At 42.5% G+C, this 22,668-nt stretch overlaps 1 protein-coding gene across 2 annotated transcripts in view; it reads left to right on the forward strand.

Moving 5' to 3' along the window:
* The first annotated feature begins 19,098 nt into the window (after window positions 1-19,098).
* Window positions 19,099-22,668, forward strand: part of SNCAIP (synuclein alpha interacting protein) — a 100,017-nt gene continuing 96,447 nt past the window's right edge. For both annotated transcript variants that reach the window (XM_073344812.1, XM_073344813.1), the window contains exon 1: window positions 19,099-19,185. The gene's annotated coding sequence lies outside the window, so the exon portion shown is untranslated. The remainder of the gene's footprint in view (window positions 19,186-22,668) is intronic.

Genomic DNA, 22,668 nt, shown 5'->3' on the forward strand with positions numbered 1-22,668 from the left:
AGAAAACTTTCTGCATCAGACATTGTTGAGCTCTCTCTGGTCCCTCCCAGGGACTCTGAACTCTAAGGGCTAGATACCCTTCCATGAGATCTGCGTTGACTTGCAATATAGAAATGTCTCTCTCCAAGGGTGAAATCCTGGCCTCTTTGAAGTCAATGAAAAAACTCCATTGACTGCAACAGGGCCAGGATTTCACCCCAGATGACTTCATATTGAAGACAGGATCTTACAAAGCTTTCATAACTCCACTCTGAGCTCAGTGGATCTCCAGAAGAAAGTGTAATCTGGCAGAAAAGGAACATTTTAGTAGAGCTGATCAACCCTCTTCAACAACATCCACAGATAAGGTATTAAGTAGTTGGCTGCATATGTTTTTTATTTACCATTGTTAAGACAACAAAGCAAACAACAATCAAGGACAGAAAGTTAATGACAAGCACTCCCTGGAGGTTAAGTTTTACAAGAATTCGATGGCAATTTTCAAAAGATGTAATAACTCTCCTAGGCATCTTATTCAGAACAATAGGGGAAAGAACCCATGTTCCTTAAGGCAGTCAATAGTATCCAAATGTTCAACTCTCAGCATGAAGACACTTAGAAACAGGTGACCAGGGACTGGAGCAGCAGCCACGAGGCCCCCAAATTAGGAAACCACAAAAGTCAATTAATGCCCCCTTTGCCTCCCGATCTTTTAGACCTATGCCAAATGCAGCTCAGACAACATGGAGGGTCTGTGCTTTAATTTTTAAAATATACCAAATACACGTGCTTGTATTTACAAATATGTAATACAGATGCAAACAACTGTGCACATTTTGAAAGTTGACTAAAGACTTGAGATTTTACTTAGCATTACCTAGTACATATTCCCAGGTGTGGGATGAAGCCTTGTAAACACACACTGTTTCAAACAAAGATCAATGACATTAAAACATTTTAAAAATGCTACATTAATTCAAACCAAACTTTGAAAGCCTTGAAATTCAAGGTTAAGGTTAAAGTTTCAAACCAAACATCTGAAAGTCAGGCATTTTCCTGAGCCTAAAGAAAACATTTGTTATCTACAAAAAGAAAAGGAGGACTTGTGGCACCTTAGAGACCAACAAATTTATTTGAGCATAAGCTTTCGTGAGCTACAGCTCACTTCATCGGATGCATTCAGTGGAAAATACAGTGGGGAGATTTATATACACAGAGAACATGAAAAAATGGGTGTTACTATACACACTGTAACGAGAGTGATCAGGCAAGGTGAGCTATTACCAGCAGGAGAGTGGGAGGGAGGGGGTGGGAAACCTTTTGTAGTGATCATCAAGGTGGGCCATTTCCAGCAGCTGACAAGAACAACTGAGGAACAGCAGGGGTGGGGGCAGCGGATTAAAGCTGGAGGCATGTAGGTAGGCATAGCGGTCAGTAGGTTTCCGGTATAGGGTGGTGGTTATGTGACCATCGCTTATTAGCACCGTAGTGTCCAGGAAGTGGATCTCTTGTGTGGACTGGTCCAGGCTGAGGTTAATTGTGCGACGGAAATTGTTGAAATCATGATGGAATTCCTCAAGGGCTTCTTTTCCATGGACCAGATGATGAAGATGTCATCAATGTAGCGCAAGTAGAGTAGGGGCATTAGGGGACGAGAGCTGAGGAAGCGTTGTTCTAAGTCAGCCATAAAAAAGTTGGCATAGTGTGGGGCCATGCAGGTACTCGTAGCAGTGCCACTGATTTGAAGGTATACATTGTCCCCAAATGTGAAATAGTTGTGGGTGAGAACTAAGTCACAAAGTTCAACCACCAGGTTTGCCGTGACATTATCGGGGATACTATTCCTGACGGCTTGTAGTCCATAAACACTACCCTATACCGGAAACCTACTGACCGCTATGCCTACCTACATGCCTCCAGCTTTCATCCAGACCACACCACACGATCCATTGTCTACAGCCAAGCTCTACAATACAACCGCATTTGCTCCAACCCCTCAGACAGAGACAAACACCTACAAGATCTCTATCAAGTGTTCTTACAAATACAATACCCACCTGCTGAAGTGAAGAAACAGATTGACAGAGCCAGAAGAGTACCCAGAAGTTACCTACTACAGGACAGGCCCAACAAAGAAAATAACAAAACACCACTAGCCATCACCTTCAGCCCCCAACTAAAACCTCTCCAACGCATCATCAAGGATCTACAACCTATCCTGAAGGACGACCCATTACTCTCACAGATCTTGGGAGACAGGCCAGTCCTTGCTTACAGACAGCCCCCCAACCTGAAGCAAATACTCACCAGCAACCACACACCACACAACAGAATCACTAACCCACGAACCTATCCTTGCAACAAAGCCCGTTGCCAACTGTGTCCACACATCTATTCAGGGGACACCATCATAGGGCCTAATCACATCAGCCACACTATCAGAGGCTCGTTCACCTGCACATCTACCAATGTGATATATGCCAGCAATCCCCTTCTGCCATGTACATTGGCTAAACTGGACAGTCTCTATGTAAAAGAATAAATGGACACAAATCAGACGTCAAGAACTATAACATTCAAAAACCAGTCAGAGAACACTTCAATCTCTTTGGTCACTCGATTACAGACCTAAAAGTGCAATTCTTCAACAAAAAAACTTCAAAAACACACTCCAACAAGAGACTGCTGAATTGGAATTAATTTGCAAACTGGATACAATTAATTTAGGCTTGAATAAAGACTGGGAGTGGATGGGTCATTACACAAAGTAAAACTATTTCCCCAAGTTTAATCCCCCCCCCCCGTTCCTCAGACGTTCTTGTCAACTGCTGGAAATGGCCCACCTTGATGATCACTACAAAAGGTTCCCCCCCCCCCACTCTCCTGCTGGTAATAGCTCACCTTACCTGATCACTCTCGTTACAGTGTGTATGGTAACACCCATTGTTTCATGTTCTCTGTGTATATAAATCTCCCCACTGTATTTTCCACTGAATGCATCCAATGAAGTGAGCTGTAGCTCACGAAAGCTTATGCTCAAATAAATTTGTTAGTCTCTAAGGTGCCACAAGTCCTCCTTTTCTTTTTGCGAATACAGACTAACACGGCTGCTACTCTGAAACCATTTGTTATCTAGTTTCCATATATTCTTTTCAGCAGCTTATCTGACATTTTTAATAGCTTATAACATACAGATATCTTAATGTAACTTGTTAACAAGCACATACAAGCCATGTTCCAACCTCCCCTCCAAACACACTAGATCCATATTCTAATAATCTGATTCCATGAAGACAGATCAAGATCTGATGTAATTGCAGTGAAGAGACATAAAATCAAAAGTCAAGATTGAAATCAATGAGAATTCCGGACACTCAGTTCATCATAGGAGGCACTGAGTGTTCTGCAGGCTGATGGAGCTAGCCTGGTAAGTCTTATGGAGCTTATAAGAAAACTTTTTTTAAAAATCTGTACTCTGGCTGCCAGTAGTTCATTGTACCGATAATCAAAATCTTGCTTATGATCTAGCTCATTCTTATATTGCCGTTTGCTTCTTCCTAATGTCCTCTCATGAACATTAAGATCCTCTGATTAGGATAATTAAGATTAAACTCCTTTTGCTCTTGAGCTTTTGCAGGTATTGGAAAATCACTTATCCTATTAATGGAAAATTTGAAAAAAATGTCATTTCAATTTAATATCAGCAGTGCACTTGATGATTAAAACTGAATAACCAATTTATAAAGATTTCAATTCTTTGTTAGATTGTGTTTTTGTTTTAATGGTCAAAATGTATAAGCTTGTTACTTGGTTTATATGTGTCTAATTTGGGTGTGGGGATATTGGAGAGAATAAAAAGAACAAAAAATAACCAATAAGAGAAGATGGAATAGGGCAAAAGGGAAGATAATGTCTTAAAATCTCTGTCAGGGACACTTCACATAAAACCTAAAATTAGGAGCTGTTGTATCAACCAGGCAAGGTACTAACAAGCTTCAACAGGACTTTATTTTCAAAGTGGAAACCTCTTTACCAAGCTGCTGTAGCTTTCCTCTGTAGCTTTCTCCCAGCCTCTCAATTCCTCCCCCCACCTTACTGTTTCCTGTCTTTTCAGACTCCTAACAGCCAGTGCTCCCAATTCTAATAATTACAAGCAACGTCTAAACACCACGTTCCCTCCTCTCTTAAGAAACTCTCCCAATTAAAATAAACATTATTGTTCTAACCACAGGAACAAATATGAAAAAGACACTACACTGTTAGCAGAAATATTACACTGAAAACACTGTAGATACTACATAACATAGTCTCTAGTCCAGATAGGTGGTCGTCTGGGTCTGACAGGCCGTCGCTCAAGCCCCAGTTCCAGTTTAATGTCTTGTTGTGTTGTTACTATGGTGAAGTCATCCAATGCAGACTGGGTGTTTGGCATAATCTCCTCTTGGTGCATAGGCAGGTGCAAGACAAGAAGCATTCCATACCCGCCCATCAGAAAGTCGATATGTGTAAGGTCCCTTCTTCTCTATGATTTTAAGAGGAGCTGTGAATTTATGGTCCCTTTTCTAACGACGGAGCCACACTCATACTTTGATTCCTTAGCACCCCGCTGCTTGTCTGTGAAAGCCTTAGACTTTGCTTGGTTCTGTTCAACTGTTTTTCTCACATCATCCTTGTTTGGGGCATCAGGTCATGCCTTTCACAATCCAGCAACGTTCAGTTTAGTATTCATCTGTTTCCCATGCAGTAACTCTGTGGGTGATCTTTGCATTGTGGCATGTCGTGTAGCCCGGTATGCTTGCAAGAAATCAGTAGTGAAGTTTATCCACAATCACCCTTCTAGTTTAGCCATTTGCAAACTCTCTTTCAAACTTCTGTTAAACCATTTGATTTCCCCATTGGCTTGAGGGTAATATAGGGATGACCTTCTGTGTAAAATGTTCCTCTGTGCTAGAAAAGTTTCAAACTCCAGGGAAGTAAATTGACTACCTTTATCTGAAACCAGTTCTTTGGGGTTACCTTCCCTGCTAAAAACTCAAGAGAGGAACTTAATTACTGTAGCAGAAGAGATTTGTGATGTAAACGCTACCTCAGGCCATTTACTGAAATAGCCTATTAAAGTGATGGCATAACGGCAGTCAATTGGAGCAGTATCAAAGAGTCCTACAGTGTCAATCGCCACTTTTTCCCATGCAGATTCAGGAAGAGGAACAGGCTGTTATGGAGGGGTACATGTCCCTGCTGTCTTATCATGCATTTGGCAAGTGACACAGGATTTTATGAGTGCTTCAGTTTGAGAGTCCATCCCTGGCCACCAATACAGATCCTGTAGTCGTTGTTTGGTTTGGACAATTCCTTGATGAGTATCGTGTGCCACAAGGAGCCGGTGTGTACCTCGTAGCACACAAGCCATCAAACAAAGAAAGTTCATCCCGAACTCTAAAATAAGGCAGCAAAACTGGGTCAAGGTTTTTAGGGTGACTGGGCCATCTCTTTGTCAGAAATTCCCATAGTTTATGTTGAATTGGACACGCTGAACAAGCAGCTTGAAATTGTTCTTTTGTACCTGCAGTGAGAGTTCTTGTAATAAGTGCAACCTCTACATCCTCATCCTCCAGTGGACCATTTGGTGAAGGCAAAGGCAGGAGAGAAAGGCAATCAGCAACCACATTTTGGTTTCCAGGCTTATATTCCAATTCATAATTGAAAGAGAGTAGTCTTGCAGACCATTGAGCAATCCTCTTTCCAGTCCTTTCATGGTGAGCAACGTCGTCACAGGGCTGTGGTCTGTGTGCAACTTGAACGTGTGGCCCCACAGGTAAGTTCTCCATTTTTCAGTAGCCCAGACACTAGCAAGTGCTTCTTTTTCAATTGTAGAATATTTTCTCTCAGCATTACTTAGTGTCCTTGAAGCAAATACAACAGTCCTCTCTGTGTTGTCCTCATGCAGTTGTGTTAGAACAGATCTAGTCCATAATCAGAAACATCAGTAGTTACAATTGTGGACAATGCAGGACTGAAAAGTGCAAGTACTGGACTATGTACAATCAAGTCTTTCACCGTTTTGAAACTAGCTTGTGCATCCTAAGGTTGAACTTCTCCGTAGTAATTCCTGTAACGGTTCAATGACAGAAGCATAATTGGTAATGAATTTTGCATACCGGGAGGTAAGACCCAAGAAGGAACGTAAGGTTTGCAAATCTGTTGGAGGAGGAGCATTTGAAATTGCCAGGATATGATCTGGATCAGGTTTTAGTCCAGCCTGTGAAATTGTATGCCCCAGAAAGGAGAGTTCAGTTTGTCTAAATTTGCATTTGGACCTATTGAGCTTGAGGCCTGCATTGCTGATGCAGTTTAGTACAGACTGCAGGTTATTGTCATGCTCCTCAGAAGTATTTCCAAACATGATAATATCATCCAGATAGCACTGAACTTAACACAGATAGCACAACCATGTTGATTCTTCAGAATCAATAACATCATTTTTTGAAAGGCACTTGGGGCAGATGCGAGATCATATGGAACACATTTAAAACGAAATAGTCCCTCATGTGTAATAAATGCTGTGAGGTCTCTGCTATCTTCATGCAAAATAACCTGGTGGTATGTGCTCTGCAAATCAAGAGTAGAAAACATCTTTGCTCCATGGAGTTCTGCAAATACTTCTTCTATGTGAGGAAGAGGATGGCTGTCAATCAAAATAGCTTTATTTGGTTCCCTTATGTCCACACAAAGGCGAATGGCTCCACCCTTCTTCTGCATCACTACTATAGGTGAAACCCATTCTGAGGAGTCAATCTCTTCAATAATGTCCTTTTGAACAAGTTTTCTAAGTTCCTCTGAAAAACCTTCCCTGACTGAAAATGGTAAGCGCCGTAACTTCTGTCGTACAGCCATCACATTATTCCACATTTTAACTTTATGCAGAAACCCATAAGCACAGCTGAGTTTCTCCTCAACTTGGTGTTGAGTCCCAGCTGAAACTGGTGTGTGTACCGCAAGAGTGCTTTGCTGAGAAAGATCAATTCATCCATTAACTACCCTGAGACTGAAAGCAGCCAATAAATCTCTGCCAAGGACAGGAGTGCCTTTGTGGACAACGTAGAACTCTGCAGTTACACAGCAATCACCAAAAGTAACTATTACTGGCAGGCAGCCACGTACTGGAATATGGTTTTTCAAATAGCACAACAAGTGAAGCTTTGGTTCAGTAAGAGGCACATCTTTAAAGTAATGCAAATAGATGGAATCAGGTAGTATAGATACTGCTGAGCCAGTGTCCAACATTAGCTGAATAGAGTGTGGTTTACCTGAGGGTATGGCCGAAATGTTTACAGTGCACTTTATCTGTTCTGGAATATGTGCAGTACTGATTTTGTCCACGCTCAGCACAGTAACATCTGGCATTGTAACTGCATGCACCTGTTGATTGAACTGGCTACTGCGACATACTTTAGCAAAATGTCCAATCTTTTTGCAGTGATCACACTGAGCTACTTTTGCTGGACATCCTGTGTAGCTTGCAAGGTGTTGTGGGGATCAACAGCAAAAACATGCTTTTACTGTATTTTTGAATTTGGTGGTTTTTCATTAGTTTTCCTCTTGCAATTGTATGTCTGCAGTGGTAGTGAACTTTTCTGCAAAGGAGTCACAGCCTGGACTGTGCCTCCTGTATCCATGCTCATTATTTTGGCTTCAGCTGTAGCTGACTCAATCTGAATAGCGATGGTTACTGCTTTTCCTAGTGTAAATTGTGGTTCTAGAAGTAAGAGTTCTCTTACATGAAGCATGGTTGTTTTCTCAATGACCTGGTCTCTAATCATCTCATCTGCCATATTCCCAAAGTCACAAATTACAATCAGACTTCTCAGGGAAGCAATATACTGCATTATAGTTTTTCCTGGTTTCTGCTCACGCTGGTGAAATCTGTAGCGATTAGCTATTACATTCACTTTTGGCACAAAAAAATTCTTTAATGCAGTGAGTGCAGTCTCATATTTATCATCTGCAAGGGGAAAAGTGTAAAATATATGCTGCCCTTCTGCTCCAAGGCCCTTCTTTCTTACTTCAGAAATCTCTGTAGCACTGATTGCAAGCAGATAAGTCTCAAACATATGGATCCAGGCAGTAAAAGCAATTGGAGGCTCACCTGGGCTTTTCAGAAAGGGTGCAGGCGGGTTCAGAGGCAGAAGATCCATCATCGTCACCAGAATGTTGTATCAACCAGGCAAGGTACTAACAAGCTTCAACAGGACTTTATTTTCAAAGTGGAAACCTCTTTACCACGCTGCTGCTGCACCCTTTTTAGCTTTCTCCCAGCCTCTCAACTCCTCCCCCATCCTTCCTGTTTCCTCTCCTTTCAGACTCCCAATGGCCAGTGCTCCCAATTCTAATAATTACAAGCAACATCTAAACACCACTGGAGCAAGCTCACTATGGGGCAAAAAAGCACTAATGAGAGAGAAATAGCAATGTTTGAGGCCTGTACCTGGCCTGGGTCACAATCACTCCATAATTGGATTATAACCCCTCTAAATCAACAAGGCATTGAAAACACATCCCAGCAGCACAAGGAAAGTTAGAATAGTGCCCAGATAACAGTAGTCTGATCCTGCAAGCAAATTTAGATTTTAGTCAACAGGGTAGATTAGAGTAATTAAAGGGTCAGTCATATTCCATATAAACATCCACCCATCATCTATATGTTGCTCATCCCAGACAATGGAGGTAAGAGGAATGTGACGGGTGTGCATTACAGCTTGTCCCCATAGCTTGGAGTACCTTTACTGCTACTTCAATTAGCCTCCACTGCTCTGAACCATCATCTTTGATTTTGCTCATGGGCTTCCTGTCCTTAAATGCATCATGTTCAGGTTTCTTGTCTGAACATTTGGTGCCCTGCTTAATCTCTCAGCAGAGATACACGTAGCAATCAGTTCTTCCTATTCTCTCTTAACACCATACACTCCACCCAGCCCTCACTATTTACTTTCCCTTCCTCTTCTTTTCCACTCTCAGCATTGTGCCCTCTTCCCACTTAGGTGCTGAGAACCTGCAACTCCCATGATTTCTTTTGATGGGATGGCTTCAAAAGGGGATGTAGGGGCCCAGTAACTATCAAACGCAGGCCTCAACTACCCTTTCTCTTCTCCATAAACTGACTTTTCCCACAAATCCTTTCTTTCCTAATCTCCGCACACCTCTCTCCCAGGCTTGAACTGTTGCCCATGTTTGACTTTTGTTACCATTATCCTTAATTTAAGGCAAATATTCTCAATTCATAAAAACTATTTGCAAACTTGGACCTTCAGATGTTTCACTGCTACTAGTTACCCAAATAGCAACAACTGCCAACAATGCCCAATTTCATCTATGACTAGCCAGGAGACTCTTCCCTTTTTGACAAAGGCAGACTTCATCATGTTGATCCATGTATATGTGACCTCCAGACTTGATTACTGCCATGTGCTGTATCTAGTAGTGCATGTGATAATCTAGAAGAATCTCTAGCTGGCATAGGATGTGTCAGCCCATCTCAGAAACAAAATAACACTGATGCAGCATTTGCTCTCCTTAGGCTTCTACGTCAAACTCAAAGGCCTGGATACAAATTCTCTGTGGCACCCCCTTTCCACTCGGCATACCGAAGAAGTAGAGACCATCAAGCAGATACTTAGCTCTCCCTGATTCTCAAACTGGTCTAATTCAAGCCCCAAAGCAATTTAAAGCAACCTAGTGGCTGTTCTAAATGACACAAGCTGGTAACAGCTCCCAAGGTGCCATTTGTCAGCTTATTATACCCAGAGCGCAGTAGTATTGTGACTATGCTTCTCCAATTCAGGGGCATGGAGACGGAGTAGCATGTAAAGCTGTCATACCAGGTATACACCAGTTTAAGGTTCCCCATGCCAAGGGAATTCTGGCATGGCCAGATCTGACAAGTTTCTGATACTTTTGCATTGTTCCAGAAGTGTAAAGAGTCCAGAAAAGGAGGAGAAATTATGGTCCCTGGGTCTTGATCTTCAAAGTCCAACCTCTCTCAAAGACCAACTCTCTTCATCACTATAACCATCCCAAACTGCAATCAATGGAACAAATGGAACTGTCAATAAAAGTGAAATGCATGAGAGAGGGGGATAGAGCTTTCATGGCGGCCCAGAGCTGTGGAACATCCTGCCTCAAGATGACAATGAATCTGTTTCCTTCTTAACACAATGATGAACCCATTCCTTTACCAGAGCTTTGCCACCATTCTAGCCACCTCCCAAGGGGAGAAGACACAAAAGGAAATGTGTGTAGCGAAGGAGGAAAAAATCCTTCTAATGCAATAGATGATTCTGAAGAAAAAATAAGTTGAAGAATGTATCTAGGCAAGATAAACTCTAAATATTGTTATGTGCTATTATTTAAGTTCCTTATCTATATAGTTTGGGGTGGGGTGGGGAGGAAAGAAAACAAAAGATCTCGGCCAGAACCTCAGCTGCTGTAAATCCAGCATAGTTCCATTGACTGCAATGGATCTATGCCAATCAATAACAGTTGAGTATATGGCCCAAATTGTTTTAAACTTTGCTGGCTTTAATTTTCGAACCACTCACATAGTACAGTGAGTGTGGGACAGAAGGATGGATGAGAGAGATTGTAAATGCCTTGGGGCTGGGTCTTGTCTTATTTGTCTTGCACGGTGCTGTGTTCGTTTGTGGTTCTATGTGAATGATAAATAAAAAATGTTGTCTTTGGAAGAAAACATAGTTTGGAACAATACTTAAAATGATAACTATATGTTTTTTCTGATTCATAGTTTCACATTTGTGGATTCGGATAGGTGCTTCTTTGTTCTTTTATAAATTAATTGTATTTGTTTTGATAAGCCTTGTCTTTTTGATGGGCGGGGGATGCAGGGTGAAAGCACACATAGCATGTTTACTCTTTCCTCCTTGGTCCTGTGGAAGGGCCATATTTTTCTATCACTATCACCTGTTGGCCTTCTCTTGACCTGTGCCCGTTGCACGTCTCTTCTTACCTGAGATTGTAAAATCTGTCTAATAAAGAGACAAACATCAAGTCCAGCTCATGAAGCTAATCCAGTTCTGTTCTGTTCTATTTAGGATTTATGTTCTGCACCATACACCATAGCATAGTACTCCAGTGGGAGTAGGAGCAGACTTGAACAATGTTTTTGCTTAGAGAACACAGCTTGCTTTCCTTTTCTCTGCTGCATTATAGAGAACAATAACTTGTTCCTCAATCTTGCTCAATCCATGCTCTAAACCCTGCCTGCTGATTGTTTAAAAAAGCATTACAATTTAATGGAAATTCTATTACAAATAAACTATTTCAACCAGACAGGAGTGCACACTACTAAGTAGCAACAGTTAAATTGCAAAGATAACAAGTTTTCCTGTAGCCAGCAGTTCTTTAAATAGCCGGTGTTCCAGATATGAGAGATGTCAAGAAAGACAAAGAAAACAGCAGCCTAATACTACAGAACCAGAGAAAAACATACTCTGAAATTAACCTCCACCCCAGGTAAGACACTGACACATTGAATGAACAAAATTAATAAAGGCAACTATGGATTAGTTATGTTAAGTTAGTTTGAAGATCCACAAAATAACCTAGTTTATTAACATTGCTCAATATTACATTGCAAACTAAAGGTTATTTCGTCAATTATGGAGACTGGAGATATGATTTTTCCTGAACTGTTCTCTGTTCACATTAATACTGAGAAACTTCTCACATGCAAGTTGGGAAGCTTTTTATGAACCTCTGCTGAATGCAGATTTGATAAACAAACTTTTGACTCCAAAGTCTTCCTATTTTTTCCTCACAAAGGATTTTAAAATGGGATCTTATTCACTTCAGAAAAATCTTGATAGACCTGATCAGTAAAGGAAGGTGAAATCCCTCAGCAATTGATCATCAAAATGAAACTCTCTTCTTTTTTTCAGCTACAGGCAAACTAGCTCCTTCTTTGGGAAAAATGGTCTGTACAGTGAACAAGTTTATAATCTCCTGTTGACAATTTTTGGTGAGCTGTCTATTCTGTTTTAGCATTATGCAACTGTTAGTCCATCTGCTACTGCCCACTTTGGCATACTGAAAGTTTGTTTTTATTTTTACCAAAAGTAACATTATTGGTTTTGACATGAAGGGTTTGAGTGATATTTTGATCTTTTCTTTAAAAAAAAAAAAAAAAAAAGAGGATGATTTGTTATTATTCTTTAGGAGAAATAGGTATCACTTGTACAAGCTGTCTAATTTTAAGAACTAAGGGAAAAGTTCCCTTACCCGTATGCACTGTGATCCATTTGCCTTATGTTCTTTCCTTCTGCCCAGACTGTTTGTGCTTTGGGATATGTCTGTGCTGATCCTGGGAGGTGTGACTGGAGCAAGTGAGGACATACCTAAGCTAGATCAAAGCTTGCTCAAGTAACAATAGCAGTGAAGCCGTGGTAGCATGGGTGGCTTCACAGGCTAGCTCTGCCCACTCAGGATTCTTAAGTACATACCGAGGCTCCACTGCAACTTACACTCGAGCTTGCTTGGGTAGCTCTACAGGTACTCCATTCACTCCTCCCGACTGCAGTGTAGACACACCTTCAAATAAATGTTTGTTACTTCTGTCAGATATTGAAGAACTGTGTGGGGTTTCTAAGGCACAGCCTCGCCATGCTCAGCTTACATCTTGTAAGGACAATGGAAACAGACAATGGAAAAAGCAACATAATTGTTAAGACTTGACTTCCATGGGTATACAGTATTCTTGCTTAGTTAGCATTTCGAATGGTTTCTCCTGTAAATATACTATCTCAAAGCCAGCTGGAGCAGAAAAGAAAGGCCAGCCAACTACCACTCTTTTAGAACCATTTCCCCAGGATTCTCGACCCCCAGCGCTGCCCCTATTGAAGTCAATAACAAACCTTCCCATGATTTTAGTGGTGTGGGATGGGGCCCTATGATTTTAATATCTAACAATTCTTACTGAATTCTAAGCTTCTCTGCTTTTACTACTTATTTATGTATATTTCCTCTTTTCTTAGTGGAGGGTCATTATGAGGTACTCCAGAAGTTTCACTTTGCCTTTCTCCTAAGTACAAGAGACACAGATAATTGGTTCTCAGAGATTCCTTTCAGCTATATTTGCATGGGTTTTTTGACAATTATTTAATGATTGTCTAAAATGGCTTGCTTGAACTAACCCAAGAACTGGATTCTTCTGCCTTCTGTATTCTAAGTGGTTCACAGTAAGTGTTAATTTAAAATTTCTTAGAAACCTGTTATTCATTGGCATATCTTCTTAAAAACCACAGCAGAGGGCTTAATTAGTATATTGACTATAGTTGAAAAATTCCTTGTTATATCACAGGATTTCTTTGATTAGAATTAATTTGTAGCCTCTATTATAAATTTCAGATTATACTGCTTTTTGCTTAAGGCTCAATGAAACCAAACACTTACTGTTCATGGTCTTAATCCAATTAAACACATTGTGTGGTCAGGATTTCCTAAAGTGACCCATTCATAACCCTATTGAATTGAAAAGGATATGTGTAAATTGACATTTAACTTAACTCAGAGACTTCTGACTTTTTTATCTGGCATCTTGATTGGCACCACTGGGCATGTGTATACACTCTCTCCACATAAGACAACAGTTCCTCTCTTTTACTCCATCTCTCTTCCTACACAGGGCATATGAAAGAATGTAGGTCCCGCTGACAGGATAGGAGACTGTATTTTGGAAAACAGTGACTCTGAGAAGGACACAGTGGTCATGCTGGACAACTGACTGAACATGAGCTCCCAGTGCAATGTGGATGGGGAATATGATCACCCTAGATATAGAAGGACTTAAGACAGAGAAATAGATCAATTTTGTTTCATACATTACAGGGAATAGCTGTACATCCATGCCTCCGGTATAGCTTGCAAGCCCCTTCTACTCCTGTAGTGCCTCTGCAGGCCCCATCCTGATGAATAACTTCACAGCATTATCTCACTGGTTTGTCCTTGGCCTTTTTGAGTAAGACCAATCTCTGCCTCCTAGTCACCTGCCTCAGTTTAACATCTTCCAGAGTGAGGACAGCCTAAAAGGGATGTAGAGGAGATTACTATCTAGCTTGCCTCCAATGCCCGCCATGCCCCTTTACACCTCCAACGCCTTAGAAGCACATCCAGCATGCAAACAAAACTTCAAAAACAAGTCTGGAACACCGGACAGATCCAAATTAACCTGATTTTAGTTTTCCAAACCCATTCTGAATTTCCCTACCTCCAACTTTTCATAAAGTAGACTACCTACATTACTCAATTTCAAACCACTTCACGTATGTCTGTAGGGGAGATTTAATCCAAAACTTTTTGATACAAGGCAAGTAACTTGCAGAATGCAAGTCACTCCAGTAGCATGTGCATAGAACCCCTGTTTTGTTTCAAATTGCATTGTGTGAAAACATAGCAACAGTTGCACTGTGTGAACATAGCAACAGCTGTGAACTGAGGGCATTCTCTGAAGGTATCCCATGGTCCTTTGCTTCTCTGCTGAGCAGTGTGTATCCCAGGATTGTTTTCTCTGTGAATTGTACAAAGCCCGGTGGATCAAAATTTTTTTTTAAATCCCATGTTTTTGGTGTCACCACACCATACTTCCTTTCTGGGTTGGCTTGCGCCATTTTCAAATTGCTATTGACGAGGATCAACGCATAAATGCTCTGCACCACTGTGGTAGTTGTTGGGATGCAGACATTGCAAGCACTGGAGTATTATGTGGGGTGGTTGAAGTTTTAGGTACTCTATGTGCTTTTGTAAAACTCTATGAATTGTTTCAGCTTTATTTTTAAGGAGTTTTTTGTTAAATGCAATGAATACTCAGAATGGATGTACTGTAAATAGTTTTATTGTGAACAAATAATAAAAATTAATAATAAAGTTTGAATGAAACCCATGGAAAAATAATCTTTGTATATGGAAATACATTTAACTAACCAATCTTCTTAAGTAACCAAATATACACAAACCTTTCATTACTGCAACAGTGCAAACAAAACTTGAAGTGTAACAGTAAGAATATTTTAAACACAACTTTTTGTCAGGGTGCATAAACTTAAAGGTGAGTATACACCTTGCCATTGGCTCTTTTTGTACGCATGACCTCGGTCCTGGGGAGAGTGCATGTATTCTAGGGTCGTTCATTCATAAGCCAATAGCAATTTGAAATGACGCAAGCCAGCTCAGAAAGGAAGGATGGTGTGGCAATACAAAAAACCATGGGATTTAAATTTTTATTTTTATCCATCTGGCTTTGCACAATACACAGCGAAAACAATCCTGGGATACACACTGCTCAGCAGAGACGCAAAGGACTATGGGATACCTTCAGAGAATGTCCCCAGTTCACACACAACTGTTGCCATGTGTTCACACAATGCAATTTGAAACAGAACAGGGGTTCTATGCACATGCTATTGGAGTGACTTGCATTCTGCGAGTTACTTGTCATGTATCAAAAAGTTTTGGATTAAATCTCCCATACAGACATGTGCAAAGTGGTTTTAAATTGAGTAATGTAGGTAGTCTACTTTATGAAAAATTGGAGGTAGGGATAATTCAGAATGGGCTTGGAAAACTAAAATCAGGTTAATCTGGATCTGTCCGGTGTATTTCAAACTCTCCAAGTTAGGAGGTGAAGGTGGGAACAATGGCTCTAGTTCTGGCTCACCTGTCTGAAGTAATTCAGGATTTGAGAGTGGAATATTTTTCACCAAGACTTAAGGTTGAATGGCAAAATTAAAAAAAAACAAAACAACCAAACATTTAGTTCCTGATTGCCCCTAAATAACACAAAGGGAGTATTCATCATAGTACTAGTTAAAACTTACCCTTTGATGTGGATTTGGTTTCTCTGCAATCACCAGCTCTTACTTAATGTGACACCCCAGCAATACTCTCGTGGTATCACACTCACCATCAGTCACAGATCACCATCCAGGAGCTGGAGGCTGACTACAGATATAAAGTGCTATATATTCCTTTCTTTACAGCTTGTAAAACTTTGGAATTTTTTAAATTTTATAAGCTGTGGGATAGCAGATACAAATATTACCAACTTGAAAAATATTGTAGTTCTAGACTATTTGAAGGTCACTTTTACTGGGAATTAAAAACATGATCCAATGTTCACTGTTCCTATGCTATAAAAATACAGATTGTGTCCTGATATTTTTAAACAAAGTAATAACAGTGCTGTGTAATAAAATATATAAATATGGTACATCCTGCAATCCTTATAAAAAGTGACCCTTGTTTCTCAACAGTTATTGCTTGTACAGACATACAGGGCATGATCAGAACTCCTTACACAAGCAAAACTCCCACTGAAGAGTGCAGGAACAGGTCCATAAGCAGGAATATCAACTCTATGCGAGATATTATCACACGTAACACATAAAAATATACTTGGCAGGCTAATAAGCTGCATTTAAATATAGAGTGTATTTATAGCCCCTAAATTACAAAATATGCTGCTTTTCTTTTCCATAGACACTGTGTTCTTCGACCAGGTATGAATTATATGTGACATTGTGTTCTGAAGCTGACCTGCATTACTTTTCAAACCATTTAATCATACAGGGCTGACCAGCATTCCTTTAAAAAAACGACCTAATCAAATGCATTTCAAATACCCAAAACTGTTATTTAATCGCCATACAAGTACGAGTGTGAAATGTACAGTGTCCAAATATGCCATTTCCTAAGAGCACTGAAATAGTCAAATGTTTCCAAAATAAAACCCTTCTCTTCCTCTCCCTGAATCACACACTCCTCAGATAGTGCACAGACCATTTTAGAGTGAATTTGAGCAAAGTACTGTTCCACATAACATGGCCTCAATACAAAAACTAGAATTCATTGTAGTCAATGTTCAAGCTTCTTTTCACACATCTTAAAAACATACATTTATTTTTTTTAAATTAACACTCTTCCACCTTTGGGCAAGTGTACTGAATGAGCTGTGAAATATATGAGAACACATTATGTTGCAAGGAAATTATCATGGAATACTATATTGCCTTTCATCTTCAAGTCACTGATGCAAATGTAGATCAGATCAGTATAGTAGTTACTATCTGATGGCTGTTCTATGGAATACATCAAATGGTGGTCTCAATTCCATTCCTAATGGGCCAGGAACTATAATTAGTGACTTTGCTGGAAATCTCAGTATGAAGGCCAAGGAGTGAATGAACATGCAGACTGAACTACCGCTCTCAATTCCTAGAGATGTTCAGTCCAGAACAGAGTTTAGTAACATTAGTGGCACAGTACAGGGACGCTTGCGCCCCTACTGTCTGTGCTAAATTTGTTCTGCGGATAACAGTTACCAGTAATGTCAAACCAGGATTTTTTACAAGCATGAAATTCACTTTAATTTACTATGCACATCTTTGGGATTTTTGCAGTGTTGTCTCATCTGAGACAGAAAACCCAAGTCCTGATGTATGTTTGAAATGTAAAAGCATACAGAAAATCTCAGGGGGGGGGGGAGCAATGAGAAAGATATAGAGCAGGATTAGTTTAAAAGACAGGCTGGAAAATGTGTGTGAATAGTGATTAAAAAAAATCCCATACACTTCTGAGAAAACATGGCAGAAGAGAATAAAATTAAATTATGAAAAAGAGGGGAAAATGCATTTAAAGGAACTTTCACTGCAGCCAAACTATCACTTAGTGTATGGGTAGTGTTTTCCTGTTACATCACACTGAAATCACAATAGTTTAGCCTAGTAAGTTACCACTTGAGAATCTTATAACAAACAATTAATGGAATGTTTAAGTAGAGTGACCACCTGGCCCAAGTTTGACAAATGTACTATATATTCGGAAGCAAAGGCACAGCTTGTAACTGCGCTAACCCTCAACAACATGAAATGAAACAAGGTTTTCTAACAGGGAGTTAAAATGAGTTTAATGGAAACGTGTTCCATACATTGCAAGGGAGCCACCAGCTCCATCTGTATCTACTGGAAGGAAAGCATGATGTGTGCTTTCCAGGTTTTATACTAAGCCAAAAACCAAGGTTTTATTTTAAACAGATGTGAACGAATTAAACCCAATATTTTCAGGTATTTTTAGTGCACTATGATGCCATGTGATTAATACGTTATACCATGAGTGCGTGTTTCCACCTTAAAGATAGCTTTTTAGACATCTATTACAAATCGTGCCCGCTGTTGCCAGCACATTACAACTCTGCGCCCTGTATTGCTACTTTTAGCACATGCTGGTGCTTTTAAAAGGACCCGCTTCTGGGGTGGCGCCGGCTGTGACAGCAGAACCCCCCGAGGGAATTCCGTGAGCGGCACAAGCAGGGCACGCGCCCGGCCTTTCCCGTTCTTTCCGTGCGGGAGGGCTCTTGCCAGGCGGCATGGTCCGAAGAAGGCAGGCGTTTCTGCTCAGCCCTCACCCGAGCTGACCCCTCTCAAGGAGCGATCGTTGACCCACTTGAGGAGAGGGGCATCCAGCCCTACACAAACAAACACCCCAGCAGTTCACCCCGGCAATCTCCCCCCAGCAGCCCGGGCGGGGGCGATTCCCGGGGTGGGGGTGGGGGTGTGTGAAGGATACAACGCCCGGCACCCCCTCCTGGCGTTGTCCGGTTTCAGCCCCATGCCCGGGGGCAGCGGAGCCGCACGGCGCCGGCGGCGGGGACGCAGTAGGAACGGGGCGCCCCGAGCTGCAGCCGGGGTCTCTGTCCCGGGTGGGGCGGGGGGGAGGAGAAAGTGCAAGAAGCACGAGCGTGCGCGTGGGGAAGCTCGCGGGAGGCGAGGGCGCAGGGGAGCGGCGGAAAGGCGAGGACGGGCCGAGCGCGGGCGGGATGGGCAGCTGGCGGGGCTGCGGGCGGCAGGGGAGTGGGCGGGGAGCGCGCGGCGGGCAGCCTCACGCGCCTCCGCCCTGCCTGACTCCCCCCCCTTCCCCTTCTTCCCGCCCGGCGGCGCCTCGCCTGCTCATCACGTGGCGGCTCTCCCCAGCCCCCCGAATTCCCGGCGTGGGGAATGGCCGCGGCGTGACTGTGACGCAAGCAGCGGGCGGCAGCGTCCCCGAGCTCGCCCGGGCCGCGTTCTGCCGGAGTCCGAGCGGCGGCAGGAGCGGCGCGAGCCCGGCCCCGCGGAGCAGCAGCAGCACTGTGGCCGGCAGAGCCCCGCGGTGAGTGAGCGAAAGTTCCCTCGAGCCTGGGCCAGCCAGAGCCCCGGGGGAGGGGGCAGCGGAGGCTGCGGCTCCAAGTTTGCATTACGGGGGCCCCACCCCCCTTCCCTCGCCGCGGTGCACGGCGAGGCGGATTCCGGGCTTCGCATCCCTTCTGGCAGCCCAGGCAGGGCACGGCGCTGTTTGTCTCCGGGAGAGCAGCGCCTCGCCGGGCAGGGGTTAGGACAGACCCGGTGTCTCTATAGTAACGCTGCAGCCAAGGGGTTGTTTTAGCAGGGAGATGGTTGACACACAAGAGGCAGCAGTTTCTACCGCTACCTTATGGGGCATCGATGTTCCTCCCCCCACCCCCTTGGCTGGCATCCTGTCTAGTATTGCCGCTTATTGTGTCTTCCTTTCAACGAGCCACTTCGTGCAAAACGGGCACGGAAAAAAGGCAGCATGACATACAGGGAGAGGTGGCGGGTGGGGTGAAACCAATACACAATAGAATAGTGTGGGAAGTGCCTGCTACCTCCCCGAAATCCAGCATTCAGGACTTGGACATCCTCAGCCACCTCTCTTGCTGGGTTACAGTGTGCTTTGGTTTTGCTGCTTGCTGAAATGTGGCTCCTTTGCTTTCCTCTCCTGATGACTTTCATCTGCAGGTGGTAAGTGAGGTAAAGGGTTATTGTGGCTGTTGTCAAAATGCCAGGCTGTGTTTATTTTAAACACAAAACAAAACAATGAAAAGGGAGAAGAAAAATTAGGAGGACGTTACTGGCAGCCACACAGTTTCCACAGGAAATGCTAGCATTCTTTGCTGAACTCTGCTTGCGGAGAAGAAATCGGTTTCAGAAATAACTATTGTTGACAATTTTCAGTGTTCCTTGAACTAAATCCTGAAATATAATAGTCTGTTCCTGTGGTATTTTGGCTTGCCTGTGAATAGCTGGTGAAAAAGGAGGAATGCTCCTGTTGTTTCCCTCTTAAAACAAGAAACAGAGCCCTGTACTTCTTATCAGCATATGATTGACAGGTATCAGTCAAGGAAGAATAGCACCCAGCTCTGTAAAGAAAGACAATGACAGCAGAAATAAAGCGGCAGAGTCCTGTGGCAGCTTATAGACTAACAGACGTACTGGAGCGTAAGCTTTCGTGGGTGAATACCCACTTCTTCAGATGCATCTGAAGAAGTGGGTATTCACCCACGAAAGCTTACGCTCCAGTACGTCTGTTAGTCTATAAGCTGCCACAGGACTCTGCCGCTTTTACAGATCCAGATTAACACAGCTACCCCTCTGATAGCAGAAATGAAGAGCCTCCTCTCTCCCCTATAAAGTGGAGCCAGCCCAGGGTTGTGTTTTCCAGATGAAATTAGGGTTTTATCTGAGGGATTTAATTAGAGCTAAAGCATATACATGGTGTCAGTTCACCAAAGTGCCACTGTAAAAATCATTTGCTATGAAATTTGAAGCCAATGCAAATTTATTTGTGTTCTGTTCTCAGCCCAGACATCCCTTATGGGAAAATGGTTTTAAACACTGTACATATTTTACTGGTACATATTGATAGTTAAAAGAAAATTTAAGAAAAGCTTGCTGTTTTTATACCATAATGAAATATTAGTAGAAACTGCATTTATTTAGTTCTAAGAACAGTAACTACAGGTCTATCTGATAGAAGGACTGCATCTTAGATTACAGTTAAATTAATCCAAGGCTATTCTAATAATACAGGGTTGAAATTTACAAACTGTTTACTCAAGCTGATATCAATGGGAGTCCTTGTACCAGTAAAAACAACTTGGATGAGTAAGGGCTGCAGGGTCAGGCTCTTAGCATATCAATTAGCTCTGAAATATACTAACGCTTGATTTCAGAGTTGCCAGCTCATATTTGATGTTTGACTTGAAGCCTCAGCACATGGAGACAATTGATTGTGAGCTTTATTTATTTATTTTTTACATAGAGAGTTAGGGCTTGGCAACAGAGGCAGGTAATGTGCACTATAAGGGTGTACATAGATCAGTTAATGTGCATCACATTAGTGCACTGTAGAAATCAGAAATCACACCCTTGTAGTGCATATTACCCCACCATGTAAAAAGCCCTAAGTTTCTAGCCTTATGGTTGCAGAGAAAAGCTTGGAAATATGATCCCAGTGCACCCTAAAGATTCCAAAAAAACAGAAGGCAAATAAAAACAACCCACATTTTATTAGTCTTTAAAATCTCATGATTTTTAAGCCATGATTTTTGAAGGGCCTGACTCATGATTTTTAAACATTAGGGTTGGCAGGTACTGTCTCTTACTTCCTTTGAAGTCAATGGGAGCAGGATCAGATCCTCCAATTGGAAAATAAAAATAATTCCACTTGGTGCAGTTAGGTATGATCCTGCAAACGTCTATTTCTCTGGTCAGTCCAATGGCATGAGTTCCAATATAGGATCTAAGTCAAGTCAGTAGGACTACTTGAGTAAATAGGTTGAGCACTGAGCAGTATTTAACCCAATGTATAAAGAAAATATTTTTTTCATTATTAGCCTTTTTAGTTAGCAAAATGCCATTTGTAATAGAGCTAAACAGGCTACTCCTCTTTGCCCAATCATTAACTCAGTCATAACCCAGCAACTAAAAACATATTTCAGATCTTTACGAATTGCCGTGTAAATCTTCCCTGCCCCTTTGAGCTAGGAAAGCAGATGTGCTTTACAGCATGCCCTGAAGGTTTATAAAGTCTAACTGTTTAGAATGAGGGAATGGTGGAGGGCGAGATCCAAAGCTGAGCGACCCTCACAGAGAATATCCTGCTAGATGCCTTCTTAAATGAGTGGGTTTGTGGCAAGTAAGTTAGATGTTAGGTAATGCTCTCATTTGAAATAATTGTACAACAGAGTCTGCTGTTTGATAGTGATTCTCCTGAAATGGGGAAAATCATGAGAGTATGACCTAGCTTCTTTTGGGCTACATTTTGCCTTTAAGGTACAGAAAGCTTTGTCTAAGGCAGGGGTGGGCAAACTTTTTGCACAGAGGGCCACATCGGGGTTGCAAAACTGTATGGAGGGCTGGGTAGGGAAGGCTGTGCCTCCCCAAACAGCCCGGCCCCGCCCCCTATCTGCCCACCTCCCAGTTCCCACCCACTGCCTGCCCCCTCAGAACCCCCATCCCACCCAACCCCCCTGCTCCTTGTCCCCTAACCGCCCCCTTCTGGGACCCCCACCCCTAACCACCTCCTGGGACCCCACCCCCTATCCAACCCCAACTGCTCCCCATCCCCTGATCGCCCCGCTACATCCAACCATCCCCTGTCCCCTGACTGCCCCCCCCCCCGGAACCTCCTGCCCCTTATCCAATTCCACCACCACCACCACCCCCCCCCCCCCCGCTCCCTGCCTCTTACCGTGCCACTCAGAGCGGCAGGAACTTGCTGCTGTGCTACCTGGCAAGAGCAGCGGGCCAGAGCGCTGGCTGCGGGGGAGAGGGGTCAGAACAGGAGGGAAGC

The sequence above is a fragment of the Lepidochelys kempii genome, chromosome 5 (assembly GCF_965140265.1).
Source record: "Lepidochelys kempii isolate rLepKem1 chromosome 5, rLepKem1.hap2, whole genome shotgun sequence".
NCBI lineage: Eukaryota > Metazoa > Chordata > Testudines > Cheloniidae > Lepidochelys > Lepidochelys kempii.